This window comes from Colias croceus, chromosome 10 (genome assembly GCF_905220415.1).
Source record: "Colias croceus chromosome 10, ilColCroc2.1".
Taxonomy (NCBI): domain Eukaryota; kingdom Metazoa; phylum Arthropoda; class Insecta; order Lepidoptera; family Pieridae; genus Colias; species Colias croceus.
Window position 1 is genome coordinate 10,607,212 of NC_059546.1, and position 18,505 is coordinate 10,625,716.

Below are 18,505 nucleotides of genomic sequence, written 5' to 3' on the forward strand. Positions count from 1 at the left end.
CCAAAATGTATTTCATTTCACTAAACAAATTTTACTAAATTATGCATGAAGAAAATGCATTTAACCACTCTATATACATATCGTCTTCGGACGCTCCGGGAATATGACAGTTACCGAACTGTGACGAAGATTTCTATGTGCATTATCACTTTTGGAGTACTATACATTATTTTACAAAACATTTTGTGGCAAAAATGTCCCTGCAGAATCTCTATTAACTACAAATTAGAAGCACGAAAGCTTTAAAAACTTACAAAAAACTCAACAAAAAATATTCTACATGATGAAACGCGATCTCTTGAGACCGATTCAACTTGAGACAAACATTCAAGTTAATTGAACAATGAAAATATAAAGCGATCCAATTTCCTGGTGAAGAGCCGGTGTAATTAAAAATTATTGTTTTCGATCACGGAGATTAATAATTACATTGCGCAGAATGTAGTGTAAATTGCTAGTGAGTGATAACGAGCAATCTATACTAATATTAAAATTTATACGTAGGCAATATTTGTAATGTAGTGCGTTTGTATTTTTCGGAAGTAAAAAAAAATTCACTGACAGTTCTTATTCTGTGGAAAGTCTGGGCAAGCGACTAGACTTCGATTCGCTTAATTTATCTTTAATTTATATTGCTATGTGCATAAGTACTTACACGAAATCAGTTTTGGCATAAACTGCCGATGAATGCTTATTTATTTGAATAAAAACAGAAAATAACAGCATTGTAAATTTTTCTATTAATTATGTAGTCTTTTTTCTATTAATTCTGGTAAGTTACACAATTTTATTAAGCGAATGAAGTGAATTCACGCGCAAGATATTATGCTAAGCCAACTGAGCGTGAGGTAAACGAACTAACTTCTTTATTTTACACGCTTTTTATTTTTATATTAAATCCCTCGAAGACAAAACTTTCTTAATTCTTTTAAAACTTCATTAGGTTTAAAAAACTCGCCTTCAAAACTAATGCTAATGAGGTTTTAACAATTTTGTGGGATGATTTGAATCGCTTTCAATGAATCGCGTTCAACCACTTTTTTTCAACTTTGGGTGCTTTTCCACAAATAATGTGCGAGGATGTGTACAGAGGAATGTGTTTGTAAAGAACATCATATACCTAGCTTCATTTCATTTGACGTTTGAAGCAATACTTACTCAGTACTCTTATCACTTAGGTCTTAGAGGTATGAAAAATAGATGTTGGCCGATTCTCAGACTTACCCGATATGCACACAAAATTTCATGAAAATCGGTCCAGGCGTTTTGGAGGAGTATGGTAACTAACATTGTGACAGGGGAATTTTATATTAATTACTACGTAGTTTAAAACAAAGTCGCTTTCTCTGTCCCTATGTCCCTTTGTATGCTTAAATTTTTAAAACTACGCAACGGATTTTTATGCGGTTTTTTTAATAGATAGAGTGATTCAAGAGGAAGGTTTTAGTATATAATTTATTAGGTTTTAGACAAAGCCGGCGAAGCCGCGGGCGGTAAGCTATTATAAGATAATAATAAAATATACTTTTGAAACATATAGGTCCGAATCTTTGTTACAGTACTGAGTTCTGTATAGACTAAAAGTTTATAGTTACTTATTTTTAAATGACTAGAAGCTTATCTATTAGCTAGATTTTACTACGATCCCTTCGCTCGCCGCGGCCACTTCGGAGACGCCATTAAAATTCATGACAATTCCATCATCATAAATTTTTTACTCTACCAATATTTTTAATGGCCTCGACATTTTTATGTCGATGTCGTAAAATTTAAACACAATACCATATAAAGGACCGAATACCGATACAAGTACTTTTATGTCCGTTTTTATATTCACATTGATTTTCTTAATAAATGCTTAAGTTCAGATATACATATACTAACATTTTATGAGGGACGTTTGTGAAAAACAACTGATATAGTTTTATGATTTTGCGCACACTTTTTTAATTATTTGTATTTATTATTATTATACTCGTATAAGGCTCTGGTTTAATATTCTAAAGCTTGCAAAAATTACCAACCACATGAGATACAAAACGATTTAACGTTTACTTGTCAGGCTTCTGGCCAACATAATTATACTGTAGTGTGTATTCGATAAAACTTTACAAAATTAATATTATCTAACTGAAGACTATAAAAATATCACCGAATATACCAGTAAGTATACCTGACTCTGGATATACAGACATCTTACATTTTTTCTGACAGAAGTCTATAGTATTTTTCATCTTTACTTAAGTTACATTTCATTAAAATCATTGGCTCACAAATCGCAATACCACACATTATAATATACACCAAGAGAACACACATATAATTTTTTTTATAACTTACGCAAAATCATCTCTATCTAAAATTTAAACCAAAGCAATCATGAAGGGAAATCGTCCGAAATAAAAAGTTCACGTTACAATTTTACAGGTCTTGAAATAACCTCGTAAGACGATCGGATTTTATGCGACATTCCCATATAACATCTAGTAAACAGGGTTGACAAAATCATTTTTATGTATTTTTTATTTTACACCAGTTAAAACTTACATTTTCACAATTTACTTGAAGATAAATCAAAAGCTCAATGTAAACAAACACTGCTTTTTAATACATTAAAAATAGTAGATGCTTAATATGTAATCTACACATTACACATAGCTAAACAAAACAAAATTGCTCGTAAGTTACACTTCGAATGCTTTGAATATTTTTTCGATCGGATGATATTTCGATAATATTTTGTAAATCCATACCAACCAAAATTCCATAGCAGGTGGTTTCCGTAGTATCGTATTAACGGTAGGTACGGCGAATGACGCGGGTTCGAATCCTCCCTAGTGATCGATATTTTTTTCTATTTGAATGGTATAAAAATAAAAATTTGATGATTATGAATTTATTCTACATTTCTATCAAGTGACAACCCTAAAGCCCAATTCCGGAATGTAGGCCCCGCGTGGAATCTACACGTTCTGCTGAATTCCAGATGCGGTCCATTCCGGTCCTTTCAGCATTGACATGTTAGATAGTCATTCTATTGAAGGTGATATGGTTCATATTTTAATGTAAAAGTGGTGTTTTTTTTTATAAGAAAAGATAAAAAAGGTGATAGCCTTACGATCTTTGTAATGAAATGAATGAATTAATAAAAGCAGCATCAAAATCCGTTGCGTATAGTTTTAAAGATTTAAGCATACAAAGGGACATAGGGACAGAAAAAGGGACTTTGTTTTATACTATGTAGTGATTAATCTTTTTCGTTAAGTTTTTACTAGGTTCCTATTTTTAGCCTATATTGAGTTTAATTTATTCATTTTATATAATAACTTTTCGTAGTAAACGACGGAATAATGAGAAAATAGCTAATTTCGAAATAACTTTTACACAATATTAAGATCTAGGTCTAAAATTAAACACAATATTAAATAATTCAAAATAGCCTACACAGCCAACGCTTATATTATATTCGTCGATAAGTTATGAATAATTATGAAAAGAATTTATAAATAACTATTCATATAATTACACTTCTATTAAAGCTTTCAACTTATTCACACCAATTATCGGACCATTTCATACTCAAAAGACCTTTAAAAGAGTTCAATAATCGATGAAATATTGCAAAAATTCAGAAGGTGAGCCCGACACCAATTTGCCCAGAGCCTGCATAGTAAAGTTTCCATCGAATGATCAGCAAAATGGTCACGTATTGCCATCTTAATAAATGCTTTATGGAGCCCCCGTGAGCAAAATGAGCGGCGTTATGAAGTTTAATATTTATCAACCGGATTATATCGAAAATATGAGAAAATTGCTTGTTTATAGGCTGTACCTATACACTGTAGGTTTTTTTTTAATTAAGACAGGCACGTGTAACTACTCACTTAGGTATTCAACTTTCAAGCAGTAAGTCAAGTCACAGTATTACAATTATTATTGTAATACTGTGGTCAAGTTTCTGTGTACCATTTTCAGTTTTGTTTTTTAATAATGTATTATATTATTTATGATTTATCTTTTGAATTACCTGCAACTTAGATGTACATATAAAACGATACAACGTATGTAACAAAGTTTGATTTAAATGGATACAAGCTAAAACCTAGATTTCCTATTTATAATTTTACTTAGTTTATATTCCGACGCCTCTTAATCAAATTTCACATAAGTGAGGTTGTATATTATATTAATAACAAAGGGCTTAGCACTAGAACCATTAAAACAGGGCATAAATCAATTAAAATATTATAAGTTAATGGGCGTATTTCTCTAACACATATTATTTACTCGTATATTTATCAAGTTTACCGAGTATATAGTTTCATTATTATTAATTGTATTTACTACTTAAATAGTGTTTTAACTTGTCATACATGTTATGTTGGTTATTTGTATTACATTAAATTTTAATTTCTTACCAAAATACGTTTTACAGAATATATTTCACAACTGCTACCTAACACTTGTGCTTGCTCGATTGAAATCGCTGGTTTTAAGTTCGTACTATTTTCTATTGTATTCTATTTTTTATTAATTCTAAATTTTCGGAAATATCCCAATTTACCAGAGCTAAGAAATAAATTTAGTTTTTTTCTACGTAAAGTTTTATGAATCTAAATATAAAAGGCGAATGAAATCGGTTAGGTGGTTCTCAATTTATAGCTGAACCAAAGGAAAAGGGATTCATTTATATTGTATAATACGATAATAACTATATTTCTAAAAATACGGACGAAAAGATGACCCACTGCATATTTATATATAGATTTCCAACGTGACTATGCTTTATATTTTGTATTTTATTTAAAAATAGGTAACACGCACGCTAAGCAACGCGTGAGGCCGTGTTAACTTATGTTGCATGTGCTCTAGTTAAAATTACTTTCTGAACTTTCAGTTTATTTCAAGCTAACGTGTTGAAATTTCTTCTTTACTGAATCGTATTTTTTTAGAATTATGTGTTTTATAGCGTAGGCATTCCTATGATTAAAGTATAAACTTGACTGAAACTTGATAATTATTGTTCTGAATACCTATGTGAAGCAGTATGCTTAATTTTATTTTATCGATGCGCTAAATCATTGTTTAATGAGTATTTAATACTGAAATACAAATAATAGTCCTATCATCATCATCAGCCCATAAACGTTCCCACTGCTGGGACACGGGCCTCCTATCATGAGGGTACAGGCCATAATCCACCGCGCTGGCCAAGTGCGTGTTGGCGGATGACACATTTCGTCGAACTTTTTAATTCTTCGACATGTCGGTTTCCTCACGATGTTTTCCTTCACCGTTCGAGCAGTGGTGATGTTACAACATGCGCAGATAAATTGAAAAATCAATTTATTTCCTGCGCGCTCGCCTGGTCTCGAACCACGGACTTTTCGATTCGAAGTCTAAGGTCTCACCACTGAGCCACCACTGCTCTCTATAGTCCTATACTAATTGAGTATTTATTACTACTTAACTGCAAAAAATTAGTATGGTCAGTGTCAGACTGTCGGCTAGTATTAAAAAAAATTCACTCGATATCTCGTTATACGTGACGTCATCGAGACTCCTCACCTCTCCGTATATTGCCTCTAAATTACGGACCGTAATGAAGCCTACTCTAAACAGCCTGCCAATCTGAAATACACCTTATCTCTGAAGCCTTAAGTCTCATATTCTGTACACGTATACCGATATAATTATGTTGTGAGAATTCCTATACGCTGGGACTACTTGAAAAATCATACAAAGGTGGATACCGTTTAATTAAGTCGTCTTTTTGAAAGTAAATGAATGTGGATTTAGTTTTGTCTTTTTCTTTTGCCCACTTTCTTTCGGCAATTTTCACAAAAGTTGTCTACGTATTATTTTTTGCTTTTTTGCAAGCATCATCAGACTACGTATTTTGGCTTGTAATTTGTAAGCATTTACTTTCATTTTGGTATTTTACTCGCACATTGAAACATTCCTCTTTTCAATTGCACTTACAATTTTATTATTTAGAAGAGAAAAACTCCCATACAAAAACTGTCTCTGCCTCTTATATTTCCCTTAATTTATCTTTTATATTATGTTTACATCATTACCAAATCGACAATACGAGTTAAGCTGACCTTCATTCACAGTACATAATCCTTAATGTAGGGTCTGCAGAAAAACTTGCTGATGACGTTTTTATCGCTCTCAATTAAGACGGATCTGTCGACATGCAATTTGTTATAATCCATCAAGCTTTATATATTCAAAACAAAAAAAATATATACATCCTAACTAATATTATAAAAAATGTGAAAGTAATTCTGTCTGTCTGTCTCTTTTCACGTCTCAACTACTGAACCGATTTGGATGAAATTTGGTAGATAGCTTGAGACATGATAAAGGAGGTTTATCCATATTACTATTATTTCTTTGACTACGAGTGCAAGGCCGCGGTCGGTAAGGTTATAAAATAAGATTTTTTTTGTATTAATTTAAAGGTATTTATTTTAACGAGATGCTTGCCTCAGGTTAAATTGACATGTAAATCTACTTCGTAATACATATATAAATTATATAATATAATATCTCTCTACGTAATTTCATGAAACAATTTGTCGACTGCTGTATTTCAAGACCCACGTATTCAGAATAACATTTTACATAAATGTGAGTTGTATCTCTGAAATTAACGTTAAGATAAATGTGAACAAAAGTGTGTGATTGTGTTAAAAACATATTTTTTGTTATATGCATATTTTATTTCATTTATCCCACTTCGACCGAATTTGCAGCACCTTTCATTGAGAATATAAAGCTAATGGTCTGAAGATCAACTTATAATAGCATAATCTTAAAAAAAATACCGGCCGAATGATATGATAGATATAGAATGATAACCTCCTCATTTTTTGAAGTCGGTTAAAAAGCAGCACATGCTACTACTTAACTCGAAAAACTAAACTCTAACAAAACAACACACAAAAAACTTCTTACCTAGTAAAATAAATACCACACAACATAGCTAATATTCAATTAGAAACCTATCTATTGTATTCTCCCCCTCTTTAATAAAGCATTACGCTAAACAGGCTCATTACCATTCCCCAATTACACAAGTGTCGGTAATTAGGCGGTACTCGAGCGACAATTAACGTCACACATTACACCGTGTTTATAATTAATTAAGATTAATTGAAGATTAAATATAGGTCGCGATTTTATGGGAGTTGAGTTCGGAAGTCTTTTAGTTTGAAAATGTTGTTGAATATGTTGGATTTTTAGTCAATCACGTTGCATGATAAAACGGTAGAAGAATATAAGAAGAATTATAATTTTCACCACACAGTGAATAAGAGCTAGCGCGGAAGAGCAACTTTTGTCTCCGCAACTATTTTGTCTCTCCCATCAACTCTATGGGCTAGCAAGAAAGTGAGCGCACGTCGCCGCAACACCCAGGAGACTTTTTTATTAGCCCATAGAGTTGATGGGAGAGATAAAATACTTGCGGAGACAAAAGTCGCTCGTGCGCGTTATCTCTGTTTAAAAATTACAAAAAATGTGGTACGTGTGCGTTAATTTCGTCAAGACAATAAATAATTTATAAATAAAACGCGTAATGAACCTAATCAGTTAGTATATTATAAACCAGGTGCACTTATTTCTTACTATTTCTTATTCTTTACTCCACTCCCAAGATTGTGAAATAAGAAATTCTTTAAACTTTACTTGCAAATTTAAATGTCGGACTTTCAATAGAGAGTTTATAAAAAGACCGCCTTTGGCCATAAAACTTTTCAAGTGCAGTTTATAAAACCGAGCGTCATCACTTTAAAACAACAATTTAAGAGTGCTTACCTGAAAGGGGAGCTTGGCAAATGCCCAGTAACTGTATAACGAAGGAAAATAACTAAAAAATAGTCATTAGATAATATGCTTAAATATTCTTGGCCATGTATGAAAGTACAATCAAGATTTTACACTATTGACACACCCCGGACACTCCATATAAAATTATCGTTTTGACAGTCACACTGTAGAGACTGCAAATGTGTGTGTTAACGCTTTATGGTTGGCACATATTTTGTGACTAGCATAAAAAAAAATCGCGTTTTTCTGATGAAATACATCTGTAAACAGCACAATATCTGACCATTTTCTACGAAAAACGATAATCACAAATCCAAAATAATAAAATTCGTTGCGTATCGTCCTTGCAGAAAAATGCGGACCATTTTTAGGCTGATCAATGATCATGCGGGGTGAGGTAAGTGTTTAATTTTGGCGGGATGCCAAAAACTTAAAAGAGAGATTAATTATTTATATGGGGCTTTATTTAATCTACAAGAAAGGTTTTCCTTGCTCTACAGAAAATTTGTGAAAACTTGTTAAATAGATATTTATTTGCCAAACTCTACAGAGTCCCTTTTATTACAATTATTACCTAAATAGATCTGACAACGTACTAAAAGCATTGTTTAAAGCTCCATTTATATGCCTCTGCAAAACTGAGCCCAAATTCCAACCACGTCCTTAAACAAAGGCTGTTATCTTTTCATACATAATCTTATAAGAAAGATAAAAGATAAGGCAATAGCCGTAACATTTCTGAACTGTTATTGAACAAGATATCTTAGAAGCGAGTATTGAGAAAGTTTAAGGGATGCTATTTGTTTTGCGGCTTACTTACGTAACGTTTTTTATTTATATTGTCTGAGAAGTTATCTCATTTCTTTCATTATTGGGAATCTATAAATATCTACAGATTTTAATCTCCAAAATTAACTCTAATATTAAACAATGATCACGCAAATATAAAGAATTAAAAAAATCAAACAATGATCACTGTGATTAGCCATTGATAATTCAGCTTAATATCTTGGTAATAAGATTTTTGGGTGACATTTATAGTTTGTGGAATATAATATGTGTTTATTAAAGTTATAATAAATTACTTTGATAAGCAAATAATATAATATTCCAAAGCTGGAATTTATAACAAATTTAGTTGACTGTACCATAAGAAATAAGCTAAATTTAATATTTCATTCTCAGTGAGTTAATATGTTTTTTACAGGCCCTTGAAGTGGTGAACATACTGGGTAATTTTGTCTTTCTTGGCATTTAATTCTTTTTTTTTATTCCATTCAAAGATCTAACGATAGTAAATGTTACCATACTGAATTGGCCTATCTTTCAGCTTACCACACAAAAAAAATCAAGCATCTAGCGCAATAATTGATGTCACCATGAGTAAAAATATCATCGTACTCAGCGATAGATGAAAAATTGAAAAAATGTCATAACTCCGAAAATACGAAAAATCGCATAACATACATGGGGATGATTCGGATAGCCCTCTAGGTCCTCTACCTCCCAGCTCCCGTTCATCACTACTTTTTGGGACGCCCTGTATAACTGTATATATAGCTGTCTAATATTTTTCAACGAGAATACGTAATATAACACCTATATGTACTATAATTGTGTTGGTATAGTAGTAATATTTGTAATAGTAGAAATGAAATTTTATTATTAATAAACTTCTTTAGCAAGTTATAATCTTCATGAATAATAATTTTTACATCTTTGTTTCAGGTAAAGACGCAGTAAAATGTCTGGATAATGGCTATTTTCTCGAATTTCGCGATTAATCCTACTAAGTAATATTATAAATGCAAAGGTGTATGTTTGTTTGTTACTCCTTCACGCAAAAACTGCTGAACCAATTTTCATAATTTGACACATACATTGAGGTAATTTTGATTAACACATAGGATAGTTTTTATAACGAAAATCTCACGGGAATGGGAACTATGCATTGAACTATGCGGGTTTTCCTTTGACAACGCGGACGAAGCTGCGCCCGAAAAGGTATAGTACCTTAATATGTCTGCCCACAAGCTGCCCACCTTCTGTTCACAAACAATCATGCAGTGAAATTCTCATTTCAAAAAATTAACCCACTGATTACTATAGTTTAAAAAAATCTGTTATTTTATTAGGGTGCTACGCAAGCAATGATGCAGCCATGCAGGCAGAAGCTGTATGATATAATTCTAATACGGTTCTTGCAACTTATTTAGTTTTTCCCGCTGATATTGAAACTTAATTAACGACAGGCTTTAAAAGTAATTTGTATAATCTGCTTAATGAGAAAAACTAATTAAAATTCGTTTATATTTTGTAATCATGAACTAAATTAATTACTCTCTTATACACACCTACTTCTTATCTTTACTAATATTTATAGATAAAATATATACTTAAATATTTATAGATAAAATATATACTTGACTTTCAAAGGATTTTAAAGCAAACTTCAAAGTTTTTCTTTATAGTCCACTTGAACTTTAAGAGTGGTGTGAGGCCTTCTATGAAAGTAAAAAATATTTTTGACATTATACCTAGGTAATTTTTATAAAAACTAATTTAAAATAATAATAAAATCTTAAGGTGCCTGAACGGATTTTAATGACTTTTACTTCATTAGTTTCAGTTTGGATAAGGACTTCCTATAATAAAAAACTCGAAAAATATACCCGAGTGGTAGACGTATTTATTAATATCAATATCTTAATATATATATAAATCTCGTGTCACAATGTTTGTCCTCAATGGACTCCTAAACCACTTAATCGATTATAATAAAATTCGCACACCATGTGCAGTTTGATCCAACTTGAGAGATAGGAAAATTTTTCGATTTAAATCTCAAATCGTTTTAGAAAAAGCGGGCGAAGCCGCGGGCGGTAAGCTAGTTAATTATATGATTGAACCTCATAAATTTTCTTTGACAAAAATATCAATGCTCTATGCTTCAATTACATCGCCACATTCAAAAATTTAATCCATACTAATATTATAAATGCGAAAGTAACTCTGTCTGTCTGTCTGTTATGCAATCACGCCTAAACTACTGAACCAATTTACATGAAATTTGGTATGGAGATATTTTGATACCCGAGAAAGGACATAGGCTACCTTTTATTGCGAAATATGTACCTCGGGCGAAGCCGGGGCGGACCACTAGTGTTTGTATAAAACCGTAAACAACTATTTCATTTCAAGCAACATTTGCAAAAAAAGAAGCGAGGTAAATACGTAATAAAAAATAAATTATTCGCAAATTGTCTGCCCTCATAAAGAATAAAGGTGAATGATAAAAGCTCGGTCCACACGGTGCGTTTTATTGTACAATTTGCATGAATCAAACAGACTTGATGGAGCCCGCAACTTTGTTCGCGTTACGTAAGAATTTTGGTGAATATTATTCTTTCTGTAGAATTAAAATAGTTCTTAACACGATGAGACTGCTTACTAAAATACTTAATATGTACAGAGTGCAGTCTCATCGAATGCTGCAACGTTGAGACTGCACTCTGTACATATTATTACAATAAAATTAATGTTGCTTTTTATACAAAATAATAATATGATGTTCTAATAAATAAATATTTTTTATTAATTCATTCATAGCGCTAATTGCGTGTGATATAAATTCCTAAATATATAATATAAAGTACACATTCCTTCATTTGTATAAAAAATATATTTTAAACGAAATGTTGAATTGCCGCATCCATCGTCAATAAGTGAAGCCAAGCCAGTTAAAGTCTATTTTTTTGTATTTTATGCAAGTTAAATATAATATTTTATTTACATCAAGTGCACAAATTCGCGGATAACAGCTAGTATGCCATAATTTCGAGCCAAGCCGCCGCCGCTTTATGAGCCGATTCGCTTTTAGTACGTAGAATTAATGGAGTGAGATGGAGTGAATTCAACTCAGTGAGGTTTTCCACAGCTCTTTTTTTCGAATACTGTTAAGACCTGAAAAACATGTACATGTATTTGACATTTTATGAGAACTTATAATTAATATTTTATAGTTTAAGTATACCATCAAAAACGTGTCAGAAATGGCAAGATTCAAAGATACCAAAATCATCGTCTTACTGACGACGTGACGGTATTGCCATTACGCGACCTTGAAATTTTACCCTCAAAGCGTCTAAAGAAGATTCACTTCAAAACTTATAACCTATAAATAACGACAGATACAAAAACATATTCCACTAACAAATAGCAATCTTCATGCCACGGAAAGCGAATAAAACCATCGTGTACACACACCATTACGCTAAAACGTGGCGATGCGTAAACCGCGAGAGATTGTAGCCGCGTAATGGAATCGTAAGGGGTTACAAGAAATAGTCTCGACGTCATTTGCATGGAAATGCCTGAAAATGCCTGTAACGAGTTCATTAGCTAAGCACGCAATCACTTGTAGCAATTAGTCATCGTCTCTTGCAGAGTTATGGTCCCCTGGTATTGTATTTTGAAGTGGGAAAAAGAATTGATGATATTTTTTGTATTATAAGACTAGCCCGCGACTCCGTCCGCGCGGAAAAATTAATAAAAATTAAGTTTTTTTTTTCTACGTATTTTTCCGGGATAAAAGTATCCTATTTTATGCCCTGTAGGATAATAAGGTTTAATTATAACAAGTTTCATCGAAATCGAACCGTTAGTTTTTATGTGATGCCTTCATGCAGACAGACAGACAGAAAGACAGACAAACAGACAGACAAATTTTTTTAAATCACATATTTGGGTTTGGTTTCGATCCAGTAACACCCCCTGATATTTATTTTTTTCAATATTTTCAATGTACAGAATTGACCCTTCTACAGATTTATTATAGGTACCTATGTATGGACTAGAATGTATAATTTGATCCAACTAAATCTATACTAATATTAAAGAGTTTGTTTGTTTGAACGCGCTAATCTCAGGAACTACTGGTCCGATTTGCAAAATTCTTTCGGTCTTAGATAGCCCATTTATCGAGGAAGGCTAGGCTATAATATAATATCATTACGACTAACAGCGAAGCGCAGCTAGTAAAAAATAAAAGAATAAGTACCTAGGATTGATTCTGCGCTATATTGTAACGTCATAGTTGCTGTAATAAAAAGTTAGAATCAGTCTACAAGCATTTTATCATTTTATATAAGATATAATGATATATTGTACAGTAATTATTTAATATTATACGGTGTACCGCGTAATGGTAACCTTGGACGATAATTGAAAGTCAGGGTCGGGAAATGGTCGATGTAAAATTAATTAATATCATATGAATAACATAAGGTAGCGTGTCCTACACCTTTATTAAATCTATTACTGTCTGAAAGGAAATATTCTAGAACTTAAAATAGAAAAGAAAAAGACTGCTTTATTATACGATATTATTGTATAAACTTCTTTTACTAGTTTCTGAAGATGAGTTAGTAGTATAACTATTAAATATATCTATATATTCAGAAATAGTAAACGTTTTAAGAAGACGTTTACTTTGCAGTTTATTTTTTCTAAACACATCGTCCAAACATTTTCAATGTTGATAACAACCAGTATCTATTTAAAAACGGCCTATCAAAAATTTAATAAATCGTCTTTCAATCAAACAATCGTACACTGAAATGTGAAATTCATACAGATTTTCGTCCCCAACTTCAATTTGCACTTTATAATTAAAACGGTGGTTTTACGGTAAATGGGCACAAATAACGGAAACTTACATAATCTTGAGACGAACTCGATTAATCTCCGTCTTGTAAACCAGATCTACGATTCTCTTTAAATTCTCTGTCTGATAAGCGCCTTTGTCGTTATTTGTTGAATTTCCATCTTATCTTACAGGGTATTTAAACTTCAAATAAATTGCGAATGGTTTGAATTAAATGTTTACTATTTAACATTTTTACACGGGTATAAAACATAAAATTAAACATAATAAAAGCCATAAGTTCAATGCGTAAAAATAGATAAATGCAAGTATGATTTTAAATATGATATAAAAAATACACTATAAACTCATTAAATATTCGAAAAATATCGAATTCCATATATCTTCAAGGATATTAAACAAATGCTTATCTTTTAATTGAAACAATTGATACATCACTCAAGATTACTTTAACTTTAAAAAAGAACTTACACGCATAATATAGTACATACAGATAACCTCTGAAGTCTGAACCATACCTTTTTCCTCATATAAAAAGTCAGCATTTTCTTAGAAAACGTTCTCAATTATAAAAACCAATCACCGGTTTTATCGAAGGTAACTGAAGGCTTCGGCATTAGGTTTTCCTCTCTAAAGAACATACGTCCGACGCAGTCCCTCGTGAGATTATGTGGGACATTTTTATTTCATTACATTTAATAGATTACATTTACACGTTGGAAATAGTATATCGTATTTATTTATTATAATAGTGTTTTGGTACTGAATTATAATAATAAGGTGATTTTAAATTTTGGATATTACAAGCTCCGCCAACGGTTTCGAACGCGTCTAAAATTTTATCAAATTATATACTTAAACCTTATTTGAGAACCACGCTTACTATTGATGAAAAAAGAATGAAAATTGATGCGGTAATTTTTTTTAGTTTATCGCGAACAAACAGTCAGACAGATTTTTAAAAATATGTAGGTAGTGATAAACGGATCTTCCAAGAAGAGATCAAGGCTAAAAGAAAAAGCACGGGCACAAGAAAATACACGTCGTCCATTTTAAACTGAAACAATACATCTTATATTAAATAGTTTCGTCCCATACCCCACTAGGGGGTACCTCCCATAGAACAATGCAAGGGTTCCAAGAGCTTAGTGCACACTGAATAATTTAAAGTTTAAATGTTTATTTTTCCGCTTCGCAATCTCATTAAGGCATGATTACACTGTCTTGTTCAGTACAAAAGTAATTATTTAACGTACAATGGTATTAAAGTGAGGGAAAAGCGCACTCTAGCGGTCGTTGTTGGAAACAAGCGATGTAAGAACTAAGAAGTGGGGATAATTTTGCACCACAGATGTTGTTTTTGTTGCATTGATTTATTTGTAGAAAGACTTGGAAGAAAAAAATTAACATCGTTGATACGGCCTAACAGCTAAGGCTGGTTGCAGAGCTTGACCGACCATCAGTGCGTACGTCAGTCGCGCTTGTCATATGTATGGAAATTCATAAAACCGTTCATAGCTAGACCGACCATACGCACGCGTATTGTCATGCGCATTAGTGTCATAGTCATACAATAATTGTTGATGCGTATCGTCAGGACCGACGGTACGCACTGACGGTCGGTCAAGCTCTGCAACCAGCCTAAGTATCTATACTTTACTGTAATAATTATATTGGATAAATTTATGTGGATGAATGGCATGTTATATCTGTTTCACGCATAATCTACCACCACTTAAATAATGTTGCCAAAGCAGATTAACTGCGCGTTTAAAACTAGTAAAAAAGGTGTTCAAAATTAGTTATTTTTAATTTGTAAACAGTGTATAAACCCCTTAAACTCTGCAATATGTGGACTGTAGGACACAAGCATCGCTTAATTAGAGAAAAACTAATGACATTTGCAATCGTAGTATGATTTCAATTATACTTCTAGTACTTTGGTTGGAATAAACGTACTTTTTTCACTTTTGTTGAATTCTAAATTTAAAAAAATTAAATTAAATTAAAAACTGTATTTAAACCCATTTGTATAAAGTTGCCTATGTAATTATTGTACCAATTAATTTTGTGGTAACAAAAGTACGATATAATATGGCCACAGTTCACCATCAAATGAACATACAAAATAATAATTGCACAAATTTTAATCTAAGCTATAAAATTATGACCACTCCATTTCGCTCAACCTTTATTTAAATTGTAAACCAAAAACATAATTTCGTAATCTACCTTGACTTTTTTTCATTTATAATTAAAACTATATTTTATCTATGCTTCCAAATGCCCCGTATCTAAAAGGTCCTAGTATTTTATTAAAAAAAACAAAAGGACGACTTATTGCTCATATTCTAATTTAAAATCTCCCGCCGAGAGAGCATTCGGAGTTTGCCGCCTCAGGGATTATCTCAAAAATAATATCTTTAAGAAATGTATATTAAAATCTTAGAATGAAAAGATCTGAATATTACATTCATAAAGTTCCCGTCAAGTTTGCTCACAAATCCTTTGATCGCCTTTAGCCCATGATATTATTTAGACATGCTTTGCCCGCTTTTCATCTCAATTCCCTTGGCAATTATAACTAAATTATTATATTTGGCAATAGACTAATTATTCATCTTAATTGGCAGTTTTAAATATTTTATAGAGCTCAATCGGCACTAAGGTGAGGCGGCTGATCGTAGTCGTCTAGCCAAAAACGAAGGAAAAAGCACTCATATATTGATATATATATGATTTTAATTCTAAAGCTGTTATTTTAACAATTTGTAGAAATTTATATGCTTTTATTATGCTTCTTGAATCTGTGTTTCTCGTCGAGTATATTATGGGGGTCTTCAAGCGTAGCGTGAACAGGTACCTTCTAGGGAAGCGCGTTCCATCTTAGACTACATCTCAGCTTAACCAGGCGAGATTGTGGCCAAGCGCTTCCCTATCAACAATAAAAAAAAAATATGCACTGAAATACATGTAATATAAACGTCTAGCCATGACCTTAACCTTATCACGCAATATTTCCAAAGCATTCTAAGTGAAAACATATTGTAAGAAACAAGGTCCTCGTACAGCGCTATTCCTTGATATTAAATGGATTCCGTCACACGCCAACGAAGTTTTTTCATCAGTCTGTATCCATTTATCTGCTGATTCATTTGTCGTGAAATAAAACACGATAGACGATAAATGGTGTAAGTCGAGAGCAGGCTTAATACGATATATTCGAAGCTTCGGTGACTGCGTTTTGTCTTCTTTTTGTGGTCTTTATTGAAAGTGGCAAATGGCCGACTGGCAATGAAATTTTTCATTTTGATTTTCTTTTGTGAATTGAATTGAACTGTAGTTACTAAAGAAGTTTTTTTTTATAAAAATAAATATTGTTTTCATACTATTTCATAATCTTCGTTATTTCAAGTCAAAATAGTTTAACATCAATACAATTCTTATAAAAATGTGTGCGTGTACTAGTGTACACACGTAAGAAGTAAAACTTCTTTATGACCTTATTTTTCAAAAAATAATGTACTATATGCAACATTACAGAAATACGTCGAATCACGTGGGATATGAAAAAGATGGGGCGTAACGCAAAAAAGGTTACACAAAATTTTTTTCCAACCCCGATAAAGAAGTTTCACTTCAATTATTCTACAATTCTTAATTATGTTTATAACTTCAGATTATTACCTAAAAAGGTAACGTTACGCAATATTAATACAAATTGGCGGATCCACGTGTTACTACACTTGGGCCTTGGCAGCTCTACGAATATTTAATGTAACTACAATCTAGCTGACAGCTAGATTTTGAATTACATTATGTATCTGTCGTGGCCATATCGTAGATTTGCTCATTTCATGATATGGCCAATTTAGTTTGGCCAGATCGTTAAATCGTCAACGTTTCACGATTTGGTCATCCACATTTGGCCAGATCGTCAATCTGGCCAAACGTGGATGGCCAGTTCACGAAATGCGATTCGCTTCTGGCGTTGTTTATTAAAGTCTAACCTAACCTAACCTATACTTTATACGATCTGGCCAGATGTCGATGACCAAATCGTGAAACGTTGACGATTTAACGATCTGATCAAACTATGTTGGCCATTTCATGAAATGAGCAAATCTACGATATGGCCACGACATAGCCATTTTAGCGTAGTTACTAAAAGCAGGAAATGTAGAGAGCCTATGCGTCTGACACAAAAAAATATATATCGATATTCTATGATGACCATGACCATCTGTCACCATTGCTCCTTTTCAAGAAATAAAAATCATATGTTTCATCACTTAAGAAGAAAAATGTGTGCGTGTACTAGTGTACACTCGTAAGAAGTAAAACTTTATGACCTCATTTTTCAAAAAATAGTTTACTATATGCAACTTTACAGAAATACGTCGAATCACGCGTGGTAGGGAATTAGGGATAAGAAAAAGATGGCGCGTAACGGAAAAATGTCGCGCGTAACGAAAAAATGTTACACTAAATTTTTTTCCAACCCCGATAAAGAAGTTTCACTTCAAAAATACTTTTATAAGGCGAGTAAAACCAAAGAATAAAACTAGTTTTTGTTTGCTACGATAATGATGGATAGATGAAATTCTTAATTGAATTTTAGGTAAATTACATTATAGCTTGATTAGACTAGCTAGGACTGGAGCTAGATAATGAACCTAGGCGCGAATTAATTCAAAACACGTACAGAATAATTAATTTTCTAACAAACAGAGAAATATTAAGTGATACAGATATGAACTAAAGATAATCGATACAGGGTGAGGTCCTGAACAAACCCTCATGGAATTAATGCGAATCCGCGACCCTGTTCGGATAATATTTATTTAGTCCTAACCAATATGAAGCTTATTTACCTATTTATCTTGTTTTAAACATTGATTTATTTATTTGTATTAGGTACCACAAAATGGATATTTCACCAGACACACGGAAAAGGAAGCACTTAAAACAACTAATCTAGCGCAATTTTAACACAAATAG

At 32.3% G+C, this 18,505-nt stretch overlaps 1 protein-coding gene across 1 annotated transcript in view; it reads left to right on the forward strand.

The window, feature by feature from the left end:
* The window catches only part of LOC123694730, a 109,151-nt gene that overhangs the window by 59,097 nt on the left and 31,549 nt on the right, over nucleotides 1–18,505 (forward strand). The gene's annotated exons all lie outside the window — the stretch shown is intronic.